Source organism: Oncorhynchus nerka, linkage group LG7, assembly GCF_034236695.1.
Source record: "Oncorhynchus nerka isolate Pitt River linkage group LG7, Oner_Uvic_2.0, whole genome shotgun sequence".
NCBI lineage: Eukaryota > Metazoa > Chordata > Actinopteri > Salmoniformes > Salmonidae > Oncorhynchus > Oncorhynchus nerka.
The window spans coordinates 27863898-27879367 of NC_088402.1; the positions used below are offsets into that span (position 1 = coordinate 27863898).

At 42.1% G+C, this 15470-nt stretch overlaps 1 pseudogene; it reads right to left on the reverse strand.

Moving 5' to 3' along the window:
* Positions 1-11937: 11937 nt before the first annotated feature.
* On the reverse strand, positions 11938-15462 carry LOC115131413 (ADP-ribosylation factor-like protein 4A; annotated as a pseudogene).
* Between the last annotated feature and the right edge of the window lie 8 nt (positions 15463-15470).

Consider the following 15470-nt stretch of genomic DNA (forward strand, 5'->3'; position numbering starts at 1 on the left):
CTGGACACCAGGGTTAACACCCATACTACTACATGTTGTTTATTTAGCATGGACACCAGGGTTAACACCCATATTACTACATGTTGTTTATTTAGCCTGGACACCAGGGTTAACACCCATACTACTACATGTTGTTTATTTAGCATGGACACCAGGGTTAACACCCATACTACTACATGTTGTTTATTTAGCCTGGACACCAGGGTTAACACCCATACTTATAGTGACTCGGGTTGACATCTTATTCCTAGGACAACACCGTTTGAAGGTTGTAAGTCCATGACTATCGAGCCACCCCCCTTCCCTCCCTCTTTCCCCCCCTCTCTCTTCCCATTGTCTCAAGGAGAAAGTGAAGCCTGCTTTCTTTCAGAAACAGTCAGACAAGTGTCAACGCCTCCTGTTGATCACATTGCATGTGGAGCACAGCCATGTGGTGAGAAACAGACCAAAATAGTATTCAGTCAAATAAACAACGGCAGCACCCTCTTAATGCTTTAAGATTGCCTGTAATTGAAGTTAAATAGAGAGAGGATTGTTAAACTATCCTCTAAAGAGGGAAAATAATAATGCTGGGACATCCAAATTCTGGATCTAGTTATGTAACGGAGTAAAGTAAGACTGTTTGGGTCTGAGGTGTTCCTCCTTTCGCTCCACCACCTTTCACCTTCACACACACACACACACACACACACACACACACACACACACACACACACACACACACACACACACACACACACCACATTAGTTGAGCCAGTCTGGTTACTTGAAAGATAACATTCTGCATGTTGTGTTGACATGAGTCAGACGTTGCACTGCCGTTCAACTCAAAATCTAATAAATATATGAGAAAATATCTGAGTTAGGTTTCAATCCCTCAGGGCATTTGAAAGGTTCACCTTGCAGAAAACAGGTCACAGATTCCAGAGCTTATTGCTCCCTGATATTATCTACTCAACAATGAGCTTCATTTCCTGCTATTATAAAAAAAAAAAATTAAAACGCTTCATTGAGCCTTATTATGCAATTTACACAGCCATGAGTTGTTATTAAGGAGTATTTAAGCACAGAAACAATTTCGAATCTGATATTTGTTCACCTTAAAACAAACGAGAGGGGATAATTGATGTTTCACAACATTACACTGTGCGTTTCCAAAAATGACCATGGACTAAAATGTCTTAAATTGTTATTATTGAAGCCAGTAAAAAATTGCGCTGATGCATGAGAAAACTGAGGGGAAAGTTAAGACAATAGGCCACATTTGTAAAGAAGGAAAAACATTTCCCTACACTTTGCAAAGTGTGAAAAGCTCTACTGTAATGTCCTGAGTGTTAGCAAGGGCGAGCCGATGTAGGCCTCCTCTCAGGAAAGCCATGCTGCAGGGAGTGGTTACTCTGGTTCCTCTCTTATCAGTGAGGACCTTCCTCTGCCCGACGGCCTCCCCAGCCACACCCTGGCTGCCCCAGTTCACACACACTGGAGGTGAGGGAACAGCGGAGCTTCACACACACACCCATCCAACAGGAATTATTCCACTCCAACATTCACAGCTCTGGAGTATTGACTGTGCCAGACCTGTGAGACAGACAGGCTTCAAATGACTGGTAATAGTGATAGAAATACCATAATACAGAGATTATTCTGGTAATACCTGTCCATCTCCTCAACCACAGGAAGCCATCAGATCAGACTCATCTGTTGGTGGACTACACAAAAAGCCTATCTGTTAACTTGAACATAAAAGTGCTAATTTTGAGTGAGTGGACTATTCTGGTTAAATAAATACAAATGCCATGAAATGAAATGAGGAAGTAAAGGGTGGACATGGTGACTGGGACTTCATGGGGGTGTGAGTTTGGTACAGTACAGTAAAACATCTGGTGCAGATGAAAGCATTTACAGTCCAGATCTGGCTCGCCATTACATTCCTCCACGGAAACACTTAATGACCATGTGCAGAGTGTTTTTTTATGGCTTCGAGCTGCTCTTTTATGACCATAGTGTAGGCCTTGTTCAGTGTCACGCAGGAGGACTGGAGGGTGTGGGGGGAGTGGGTCAGGGAGGGGGTGTGACTGGAACAGGGTTTGACATATAGCTTCTGAATCAGCTTGTTCTGAGGGCAGGAAGAAAGCCCATGACGCAGGGACCTGGTCAGCAGGTGCGCTTGATTTATCTCAGAGTCTGCACTTTTAGGACTAATCCATTGGTTCCGACCACAAGGCACTACAGATGGTAGTGCGTACGGCCCTGTACGCACTACCATCTGCCATCCACAACCTCTATATCAGGCGGGGTCAGAGGAAGGCCCTAAAAATTGTCAAAGACTCCAGCCACCCTGTCATAGATTGTTCTCTCTGCTACCACACGACAAGCAGTACCAGAGCGCCAAGTCCAGGTCCAGGGCTTCATAACAGCTTCTAACCCCACCCCTCTTTTATGCTGCTGCTACTCTCTGTTTATTATCTATGCTAGTAACTTTACCTACATGTACATATTACTTCACTACAACGATAGACAGCTGCCTCTGATTGGGAACCACACACACGGCCAAACACAAAGAAATAGAAAACATAGACTTTCCCATCCGAGTCACACCCTGACCTAACCAAACATAGAGAATAATAAGGATCTCTACGGTCAGGGCGTGACACCACCTGCCTTGCCCCACCTCTGGATTTGTCACGCCCTGATCTGTTTCACCTGTCCCTGTGATTGTCTCCACCTTCTTCAGGTGTCCCTGTGTTTCCTGTCTCTCTGTGCCAGTTCATCTTGTATGTTTAGTCAAGTCAACTAGTGTATTTTTCCCCGTACTCCTTTTTCTATTGTCTTTTGCTAGTCTTCTCGGTTTTGACCACTGCCTGACTCTGGACTACTTTCCCACCTGCCTGATCATCCTGCTTGCCCTGACCTTGAATCTACCTGCCTGTAAAGGATTTCCTCCTCTTCTTCTGAAGAGGAGAGGCGAGAAGGATCGGAGGACCAAAATGCAGCGTGGTTATTTATAAACATCTTTAATGAAAGATGAAAATATACAAAATAAGAAACCGTGGAAAAACCGAAACAGTCCTAACTGGTGCAAAACACAGAGACAGGAACAATCACCCACAAGATACCTAAAGAATATGGCTGCCTAAATATGGTTCCCAATCAGAGACGACGATAAACACCTGCCTCTGATTGAGAACCACTCCAGGCAACCATAGACTTACCTAGAACACTCAACTGAACAGAACCCCATAGACTACAAAACCCCTAGACAAAACAAGACACATAAATCACCCATGTCACACCCTGGCCTAACCAACATAATAAAGAAAACACAGAATACTAAGACCAGGGCGTGACACTGCCCTTCGGTACTTATTGGACTGGTTTTGACCTTTTGCCTGTACACGACCATTCTCTTGCCTACGCCTTTTTGGAATAATAAACATTGTATGACTCCAACCACCTGCCTCCTGTGTCTGCATCTGGGTCTCGCCTTGTGCCTTGATAGGATTGTTGATCTCTGCCTATCCTGAGCCTGCCTGCAGTCCGGTACCGTTGCCCCACCTCTGGTTTACTGACCCCTGCCTGCCTTGACCTGTCTATTGCCTGCCACTGACCCTGAGCCTGCCTGCAGTCCGGTACCGTTGCCCCACCTCTGGTTTACTGACCCATGCCTGCCTTGACCTGTCTATTGCCTGCCACTGACCCTGAGCCTGCCTGCAGTCCGGTACCGTTGCCCCACCTCTGGTTTACTGACCCATGCCTGCCTTGACCTGTCTATTGCCTGCCACTGACCCTGAGCCTGCCTGCAGTCCGGTACCGTTGCCCCACCTCTGGTTTACTGACCCCTGCCTGCCTTGACCTGTCTATTGCCTGCCACTGTTGGAATATGAAACCATTGTCAATTCGACATATTCGACGCATCTGGGTCTTACCTTGATTCCTGATAGACCCAATACACCGCCAGGCTGTGTAAGGGCTATTTTACCAAGAAGGAGAGTGATGGAGTGGAGCATCGGATGACTTGGCCTCCACAATCACCCCACCTTGACCAAATTGCGATGGTTTGGGATGAGTCGGGCCGCAGGGAGAAGGAAAAGCAGACAACAAGTGCTCAGCATATGTGGGAATTCCTCCAAGACTGTTAGAAAAGCATTCCAGATGAAGCTGGATGAGAGAATGCCAAGAGTGTACAAAGCTGTCATCAAGGCAAAGGGTGGATATTTGAATAATCTGAAATAGAAAATATACTTAGATTTGTTTAACACATTTCTGGTTACTACATGATTCCACGTGTTATTTCGTGGTTTTGATGTCTTTAATATCATTCTACAATGTAAAAAATAGTACAAATAAAGAAAAACCCTTGAATGAGTATGCAGTCTAAAACTTTTGACCGGTAGTGTAAGGGATTACAAAAAACGATAACTGTAATCCATTATGTTACCAGCAAAAATATTGTCATCGGATGTATTTTTGAAAAAATATCTGATTACTTCAGATAGCGTGTTTGCGGAAAAAAATCTTTGACACTTTGATGACATTGAAATCAGAATTGAAAAAAGGCGCAAGTTTAAGTTTGTTCCAGCTGAGCGAGTCTGACAACATGTCAGAGACCGCTAAAATGACACACCAAATGTGTTTGATCGATCGCGGAAAAAACGCAGGAAGAAACTTTTGTAGGCTACAGTCCAATGTATGTCTTCCAGTGGTTCGACTGCTGTCGGCATCCAAAGATTATACAATTTGAATAAAGGCTTGGAGGTAAGGATGACAGCAGGGGTGTAGTCTACGGCGATACGGATATCACTTATTGATATCTACATGGCGCATTGATATTAATCACACTGCTGCTCTATCATTTGTCTGTTTGCGATTTACGGATTGTAGTTGTTGTGGATGGCTGTTCACACATCCAAATGTGTATTTGAACCCAATAATGGTTGAATTCAATAAGTGTTTATGCTGCCTATCAAACATTGTTTTTGAAACCAGTGAACAGGCAGTGAAAAATGTGCTCTTGCAACAGCTGCATACTGCGGATCCCGGTTTATGGAATACAAATTGGGCTTTTATTTCTCAATCTAATTCATGCTGATAAAAAAATAAAATCTATATGCCTAATGGACATATGCTCAATAACTCGCACAGGTTTGATACACTTAAAGGGGTAATCTGTAGTTGCTACATCTATTTTTTTTTAACTTAAAAATGATATACATATATATACACTACCATTCAAAGGTTTGGGGTCACTTCGAAATGTTCTTGTTTTTGAAAGAAAAGCACATATTTTGTCCACTAAAAGAAATACAGTGTAGATATTGTTGATGTTGTAAATGACTATTGTAGCAGGAAATGGCTGATTTTTAATGGAATATCTACATAGGCAAACAGAGGCCCATTATCAGCAACCATCACTCCTGTGTTCCAATGGCACATAGGGTTAGCTCATCCAAGTTTATCATTTTAAAAGGCTAATTGATTATTAGAAACATTGTTGAAATTATGTTAGCACCACTGAAAACAAGCAATAAAATTGGCCAGAATGCCAGCATCCCGGAGACGCCTCTTCACTGTTGACCTTGAGACTGGTGTTTCGCGGATACTATTTAATGAAGTTGCCAGTTGAGGACTTGAGAGGTGTCTGTTTCTCAAACCAGACACTCTAATGTACTTGTCCTCTTGCTCAGTTGTGCACTGGGGCCTCCCACTCCTCTTTCTATTCTGGTTAGAGCTAGTTTACGCTGTTCTGTGAGGGGAATAGTACAAAGCGTTGTACGAGATCTTTAGTTTCTTGGCAATTTCTTGCATGGAATAGCCTTCATTTCTCAGAAAAAGATTAGACTGATGAGTTTCAGAAGAAAGGTCTTTGTTTTGGCCATTTTGAGCCTGCAATCGAACCCACAAATGCTGATGCTCCAGATACTCAACTAGTGTAAAGAAGGCCAGTTTTATTGATTCTTTAATCAGAACAATAGTTTTCAGCTGTGCTAACATAATTGCAAAAGGGTTTTCTAATGATAAATTAGCTTTTTAAAATGATAAACTTGGATTAGCTAACACAATGTGTCATTGGAACACAGGAGTGATGGTTGCTGATAACGGGTCTCTGTAGATATTCCATTAAAAATCTGCCGTTTCCAGCTACAATAGTCATTACAACATTAACAATGTCTACACTGTATTTCTGATCAATTTGATGTTATTTTAGTGGACAAAAAAAATGTGTTTTTCTTTCAAAAGCAAGGACCTTTCTAAGTGACCCCAAACTTTTGAATGGTAGTGTATATACAGTGGATGTCAGAAATTTACATACACTTAGGTTGGAGTCATTAAAACTAGTTTTTCAACCACTCCACAAATTTCTTGTTAACAAACTATAGTTTTGGCAAGTCGGTTAGGACATCTACTTTGTGCATGACACAAGTCATTTTTCCAGCAATTGTTAACAGACAGATTATTTCACTTATAATTCACTGTATCACAATTCCAGTGGGTCAGAGGTTGTCATACACTTTGTTGACTGTGCCTTTAAACAGCTTGGAAAATTCCAGAAAAGTATTTCATGGCTTTAGAAGCTTCTGATGGGCTAATTGAAATCATTTGAGTCCATAGGAGGTGTACTTGTGGATGTATTTCAAGCCTACCTTCAAACTCAGTGCCTCTTTGCTTGACATCATGGGAAAATCAAAATAAATCTGTCTGATTCACTGCTGAACAATGAATCAACACACACACTGCTGCTAATCAGCACACACACTTGTTTGTTTATTTAACAATGAATCAAATATTTTCAATTAACTCTTTGCTTGAACTGCATTGTTGGTTAAGGTTTATTTAGCTATTTTCTTCACTCTTTCTTGAACTCATTGTTGGTTAAGGGCTAAAGCATTTGACGGTAAGGTCTACTACACCTGTTGTATTCGGAGCATGTGATAAATCAAACTGGATTTGTTTTGCTTTGAGTAGGGCAGCTAACAGTGGTGGAAGAAGTAACCAATTGTCGTACTTGAGTAAAAGTAAAGATACCTTAATAGAAAATCAGCCAAGACCACAGAAACAAAATTGGTGACCTCCACAAGTCTGGCTCATCCTTGGGAGCAATTTACAAATGCCTGAAGGTACAACGGTCATCTGTACAAACAATAGTATGCAAGTATAAACACCATGGGACCATGCAGCCGTCATACTGCTCAGGAAGGAGATGCATTCTGTCTCCTGGAGGTGAACGTACTTTGGTGCGAAAGGTGCAAATCAATCCCAGAAAAACAGACCTTGTGAAGATGCTCGAGGAAACAGGTATAAAAGTATCTATATCCACAGTAAAACGAGTCCTATATCGACATAACCTGAAAGGCCGCTCAGCAAGGAAGAAGCCACTGCTCCAAAACCGCCATAAAAAAGCCAGATTACGGTTTGCAACTGCACATGGGGACAACAAAGATCGTATTTTTTGAGAAATGTCCTCTGGTCTGATGAAACAAAAATAGAACTGTTTGGCCATAATGACCATCGTTATGTTTGGAGGAAAAAGGGGGAGGCTTGCAAGCCAAAGAACACCATCCCAACCGTAAAGCACGGGGGTGGCAGCATCATGTTGTGGGGGTGCTTTGCTGCAGGAGGGACTTCACAAAATAGATTGCATCATGAGTATGGAAAATGATGTGGATATATTGAAGCAACATCTCAAGGCATCAGTCAGGAAGTTAAAGCTTGGTCGCAAATGGGTCTTCCAAAGGGACAATGACCCCAAGCATACTTCCAAAGGGACAATGACCCCAAGCATACTTCCAAAGGGACAATGACCCCAAGCATACTTCCAAAGTTGTGGCAAAATGGCTTAAGGACAACACAAAGCCCTGACCTCAAACCTTAGAAAATTTGTGGGCAGAACTGTAAAAGCGTGTGCGAGCAAGGAGGCCTACAAACCTGACTCAGTTACACCAGCTCTGTCAGGATGATTTTGCCATAATACACCCAATATATTGTGGGAAGCTTGTGGAAGGCTACCCAAAAAGTTTGACCCAGGTTAAACAATTTATTAAAGGCAATGCTACCAAATACTAATTGAGTGTATGTAAACTTCTGACCCACTGGGAATGTGATGAAAGAAATGAAATTTAAATAAATCATTCTCTCTACTCTTATTCTGACATTTCACATTCTTAAAATAAAGTGGTGATCCTAACTGACCTAAAACAGGGACTTTTTCCTAAGATTAAATGTCAGGGATTGTGAAAAACTGAGTTTAAATTAATTTGGCTAAGGTGTATGTAAACTTCCGACTTCAACTGTATGCATATCCATTAATTCTGAAAGAATATAACTTATAAATGTTCAACTGTCACACTCCATGAGAACCCAAAATATAAGCTTGTTTTTCTCCAATGTTTGTAAACATTGTAAATGTAAACAAACACTGTATAGCCTCATAACATGGTTAAAACAATACTTTTGATATCATGGACGGTCAGTCCTTACATCTATAGCTCCGTCTATTCATCTGAGAGTGGTTACATTTCTCAAGGCCCATCCCTCAGCTTTTTACCAAAATAGAGGCGGGTGACCATTTTGTTATTGTTTCATCTGTGGATTTGCCCTTTAAGTAGCTGCATATTATCAAGATATCTAAATGTCACCAACAAAAAGGTAAACAATAGGCCTACAGCAAATGCAGCATATGGCATTCATTTTTCACATGTAAATAGCCCTTTTCAGTAGTGCTCAAAGCATGCCATTCCATGAGCTTAGCATTTCTTTTTCAACTCAAATCATTGAGCCCAATCAGTCCACCATGATGACAAAATCATAAACATTAGAGTAAGGTGCTACAGAGGGGAGTGCGTACTGCCCAGTACATCACTATCCCAAGCTTCCTGACATCAAGGACCTATATACTAGGCGGTGTCAGAGGAATGCCCCAAAAATTGTCAAAGACTCCAGTCACTCAGTCACTCTCTGCTACCGCATGGCAAGCGGTACCGGAGCTCCAAGTCTAGGACCAAAAGGCTCCTAAACAGCTTCTATCCCCAAGCCATAAGACTGCTGAACAATGAATCAAATGGCCACCGTACTATTTACATTGACCCCTCGCCCCCTCCCCCCACACACACACACTGCTGCTACTTACTTTTGTTTATTTAGCAAATATTTTCTTAACTCTTTCTTGAACTGCATTGTTGGTTAAGGGCTTGTAAGTAAGCATTTGACGGTAAGGTCTACTACACCTGTTGTATTCGGAGCATGTGATAAATCAAACTGGATTTGTTTTGCTTTGAGTAGGGCAGCTAACAGTGGTGGAAAAAGTAACCAATTGTCGTACTTGAGTAAAAGTAAAGATACCTTAATAGAAAATTACTCAAGTAAAGGTGAAAGTCACCCAGTAAAGTATTACTTGAGCAAAAGTATATTTGTTTTATATACTTTAGTATCAAAAGTAAATGTAATTGCTAAAATATACTTAAGTATTGAAAGTAAAAGTATAAATCATTTCAAATTCCCTATATTAAACAAACCTTTTCTAGTTTTTATCTATTTACGGATAGCCAGGGGCACACTCCAACACATCATTTACAAACTAAGCATTTGTGTTTAGTGAGTGTGCCAGATCAGAGGCAGTAGCGGTGTCCAGGGGTGTTCTCTTGATAAGTGCGTGAATTGGACCATTTTCCTGTCCTGCTTGCCATGCAAAATGTACTTTTGCATGTCAGGGAAAATGTATGGAGTAAAAAGTACATTAGTTTCTTTAGGAAAGTAGTGAAGTAAAAGTAAAAGTTGTCAAATATATAAATAGTAAAGTAAAGTACAGATACCCCAAAAAACGACATAAGTAGTACTTTAAAGTATACTTTACACCACAGCTGGCTATTAAGTCCTATGTTTTGGGTTATGTTCAGGTAAAACAATTTGGTTAATCTATACTTCCATATTTCCAAGTACTATTCTTGAAGATCAAGGGGTAAAACATTTATTGGAATGACTGGAATTCTGATAGACTTTGGTTTTTAATGTAAAGATATAATTTCATCTTATTATTACATGTAGTAGAAAGCGATGGGTTAGAAGAAGCCTACATAACCAACCCATAAAGTAAAATTGAACATCCATATATGGCCAGCTATGTAAACTTTAACATTGATTTATCCTGCAATAGATGTCGTTCAATTGGTAACATGCGTTTTTGTCTTCTTCTAACACCCCTTAAAGGGAAAGTAATCTAAAAAGTAACTGAATGTAATCAGATTACTTTACTGCGTTTGGGTAATCCAAAAGATACATTACTGATTACAATTCTGGACAGGTAACTAGTAACTGTAACGGATTACTTTTAGAAAGTAACCTACCCAACCCTGTGTGTGTGTGTGTGTATGTGTGTACCCCTGTCCATGGGAACAGAGAGGCCTTAACCTCTGGTGCCACACAGACCTGTCTGACGTCACTATGATGGAAACATTGACATGGGCACTGGGCAAACGGCCATTTCGCCTGGAGAAGGGATGTCACAGAAAGTGTGTACCACCATTGGCATGGCAAGGCCCTAGCCGGTCGTTCAGTCATTTACACATGTATTAGGAAGTAAAACTTGGTTAGTTGTAGTATTGAAATGTTTCATCCCAACGTTTACAGCAGAGTAGTATGGAGCTTTACAAAGCCAAATCAATATTATTTATGTTCCCTGCTGCTTATTTAGTTGCAAAAATGTTCATGTTGCTCCTCCATTAAATGAATACTAAATTCTTTAAAATGTTGGTGCAGGACCAGGTTTTCTGTAGACAAACATGCAGTGAGAGAACATGCATACAGAGAGAATTTGTTTGCATATTTCATTACAGTGCGGCGCACAATTGGCCCAGCGTCGTCCGGATTTGGCCGGTGTAGGCCGTCATTGTAAATAAGAATTTGTTCTTAAACTGACTTGCCTAGTAAAATAAAAGTTACTTTTTTTTTTATCTCTGAAACAATTAACTGTGAGCCATTTTCAGTTTCACCTCCATTATCCATACCTGTCAGATAGATACCTGGGTGAGCTGGAGTCGCTGTTTGTGTGTGTGTACCTGTGGGCGTGCCTGCGCATGTGTGTGTGCCCTCCCCTCATATGACTGTGCCCTCACCTCCATCCATCCAATAACCAGGAAAGGGCTTAACAGGGGAAACCCTTCCAGAGAGATCACTCCTTACTGGGTCATCTCAGACCAATGCCCCCTCTATTAGTCTGTTTTTGTTCTGAGGAGGTCAGGTTCTCCTGGGCTAGAACTGTCCGCTTGTCTCTTCTCCAAACACAGTCACCAACACCATGGAAACCAGCCCCAGATAAGACAAGACATTTCAACAGCTGGTAATGAGAACGTGTTATACTGTTTCTTCTGTTCTGTAAGTAGCCACGATCCCAAGACCACCTAATCCAGTTTTGTGCCCAGCTTAAAATCCCACCACTAGGACCCTGTCCATTATGTATATCAGGCTTTTCCTTGTGTTTCTCAGGAATATTCATGAGCCTTAGAACACCAGCCTCAATTCTAGCTAACAGTGAGGCTGTTGAACCTGAATTTGATTCACCACTGAATTCAGGGGGTTTGGGGCGTAGGCAGTGAGATCAGGTTGGTGAAAAGTGAAATAGTGTGTCTGAACAGTAAAGTAGATGGTGTAATGAACAGACTTGATTCTGATTGCAGTGCAGCCGCTCTAGTTTGTTATTCTCCGTTTCTACACTGAACATGAGGGCAGGAACCTATTGCATGAGGAAATAGTGAGTGGACATGTTATTTGCCCCCAACATCTGATGCAGTGTAAATGCCATATAACTGCTGAGAAGCTAGGACAGAAACGCAACGTAAATATTCGTCCTCTGAAAATAGTATTCAAACCTGTTACCCAATGTCTGATGCCATCTAGGAAATTAATTTACCACTTTTGATGAGAAAAAAAAAACAGTTCAATATCATGTTAGTGTTTAATTGTTGCTTTATTCAAGGTGAACACATTTATACAAACAAATACATAAATATGAGCACCCCTCACACACAGTAAACAGGGGGACAACTGACATTCCAATGTGATAACAGCATAACAATATATTTTTTTAACGCTTCCTTCGAAGCAATATCAACAATTCACTTCTTTAAGTATCATAATAAACCTCATACAAAAATCTGATGCAAGTTCTAAGGTCAGAAAACAGACCAATAAAGTGCCTTTATTTGACTGTCTATCAACATGGAAGTCCATGGGTGCGTTCCAGGTACACAAACTCTGCACAAGTCTGAGATCTGATCAGATCTTTACATCTGCGGAACTATTTCATGTCTTAGGAACCACATCAACATGATATAACAATCCTATAAACTGCAAGGACCTAAGTAGAATGAGTATCTGGAACGCACCCAAAGTTTTAGGTAGATAGCCAATAAGGGCTAAATCTATAGATCCAGCCCTACTTCGCCATCTATCTAAAATTTTGGGTGCGTTCCAGATACCCTCATTCTACTTAGGTCCTTGCACCCAGTCTTAGGCTGGTACTAGGACTGGATCTGACAGATGCCTGACACTTGGAGTACAGGGTCCAGATCAGACAGCTAGCCAAGCCAGGAAAGAATATTCAGGGTATGCTGAGCCAACCAGCATGTCAAATCAACAGAATTACACAAGACAACCACACTGCCTGACAGCTGTTTTTTTTACCCCTACCTCCCACCTAACCCAAATGATAGTCACATTAAATAGCCCAACTGCTGTAGATTCTTATCATTTATCACTGATGAAACAATAAGGTTGTTACATATCGTTTAAAAACATCCATCTCTGTATTCTCTTCTCAGTGAATCATCAAGCTTATGCTAAACTCGTCTATCTAGACCCTCTGGACTTCCATTGAGCAACATGGAGACAGAATACTGACTGATTGTAAGACTAACTTTGAGGTCACACTAACAAGTGACTGACTGCAACTTGATTGTCCTTTGTGTTTTCCACATGTCATCTCATTGTCAACACAGGCTTTGGTAAACCGATCATTTCAATGTGTTTTCATGCTTCAAACTGATTGAAAAGCAGGCTACATACATTTGTAACACTTAAGAGTGTAGACAGAACACAATACATTTGACTTCTGACACTTCAACAGTGTTTTGATTGTTTTGTCTCTGAGAACCCCTGTGTGCCTCATGGTATAGAATAACACTTCCTTTAAACATACATTAGTGTCCACTGTCCTGTGATGCTGTGCCAGCCAGGATAGTTGCCATCCAAAGTCCATGAAAATCTATTCCATCAGTTCCAGTGAGGACAGTGACAACGGCCCTGAACAGACTTAGTCCCATTCCATATGACTAATACAACTCAGCCAACAGACAGGCAGGCAAGCAGCGGACCCATCACTGAGGGCTCCACGGACACTGAGCATTGTGGGTACTGTAGTACATCATGCTACAGTCAACACCACATGTCCTGCTCATGGTTAACACCACAACAGGTGAGTCCCCATCCACCACCATTGGTAGCTTAAGTCCTTGTGTTGCTCCAACAAGATGGCAGTTGTGTGTGTGTGTGCGCGACTATTCAGATCATCTCTTCTTCTGTTGAGCTTTCTGTGTCTTCTTCCGTTTGTTGATCATGGCGTGGAGCTTCTCCAAACCTTCCTGTAGCCCTCCCCTATGATAGCGCAGGCGGGCTGCAGGTGCCAGGGTGTTCCATTACCCAGCTCCCCTAGCGCCAGAGAGCGCTCCATCTCGTGAAGCGGCAGAGAGTTCCTCAGGTCCTGCTTGTTGGCCACCACTAGAACCGGCACCCCCTGGTTCTCCGCTAACCTCGTGATCTTATGGAGCTCCGTCTTGGCTTCCTCTAGGCGCTCGATGTCGACGGAATCCACCACGAACACAATGCCGTCAGCACACCGCGTGTAAGAGCGCCACAGGGGGCGGAGCTTCTCCTGACCGCCCACGTCCCAGAAGTGGAACGCCGCTTTCCGCCAGGACTTCCCGCCCGCGCTCAGGGACACTTTGATCTTCTCCGTGTTGAATCCCTTAGTGGGGACCGTGTTCACAAACTCATTGAAACGAAGGCGGTAGAGGACAGTGGTCTTCCCGGCGCAGTCCAGACCCAGGATGACAATATGGAGGGCCTGGAAGGAAGGAAGGCTGGGGAAGAACTGGTCTGATAATCCATTCCCCATCTTGTTATTCACGTTGAGGGAGACAGGGGAGTGTCGAGCTGGTGCTGCGTCAACAAATAATCACAAGGCTTCTCATTCCCTTCAGAGGGGACTGTGCTGCAGCATTCACCTGGAAATAAAGGAGAGAGGATACAATGTAAGCAGCTGTGAAAAGCACTCAACAACCAAAAGAACAGCAGTCTAGTGCTTTATAATTGGAGGGGCTTTAAACTGTAAGTGAATATAGCCTAGGCCTATACAGTCTCTTAATTATTTTTCTCATTGTAAGTGAATATACTCTCTCCCCCTCTTTCTTACGGCTTTACATCTAATATTTCAGGACGTAGGAGATGAATAAGAGGAGACTATTTGCACATGTAGCGTATTGATTAGCGCTCGGAGCTCGGTGGATTTCATACGCTAATTCTCATTCATAGGCAGTAGGCTATCGACATTGAATGACAAGTACTCCGGCGCGCTCCCAACCAAAATCCTATTTGAACTGTCTTCGGGGTTGATGATCATTGCCGTTAGCACAAGAGCATGGAATGGCATTATTCTGCCAAATCCTAAATTGAGAGAATTATCTAGGCTACACAAGACTGACTTGCTGGCCATCAAGAAGCTGTTACACGGCAACATCAGCCTACTACCACTAATGGTAAAACAAATGACTTGACAAGCAGACAGGTGTTATGCCAACAAGTGCTATGAGAGAAAAAAAATATGAATCGAATGCTCTGATATATTAGTAGGCTATTGCTAGTTTGCTACTCAATCATCTTGCACTCAATAACAGGCAGTCTAGGTAGACAAGCCGTCATGAAAAACTGCCGACGATGGGTTGGGTATAGGCTAATTTATTCCACATATTGTACTGTGCATAATCTCCATGCATGGAAAAAATATATATATAATTTGTAGACTGCACACCTACCTTTATGATGTAGGCATATGGACTTTCCAAAACATGAAAGCGAAATCGTTGCAGTGTTTCCTGTATGATCTCCTCTCTCTTGCTCACTATCACGATCACACGACTACTGAAAGATAAAAGTAGACGGAGTCCCTCTCTATTCCATTCCCGCACCCCAGGTTCAACCCAGAATGTTTCTAGCGCGAGCTCGGGGTGGTTAACGTCCCAGCGCGCTCCGTTTTCTCCTTGTCCGATTGGTGGAACATTTTCTCCTTGTACGATTGGTGGAGAGCCGTGCCTGTCTCTTATCTGGAACTCATCTATAGGCTACACGTGTGGCTGGTGATAGATTTAGCTCATTTTTTCACTTTCAAAGATTCTTTGATTGCAACAAACGTCACGAATATGAAGAAT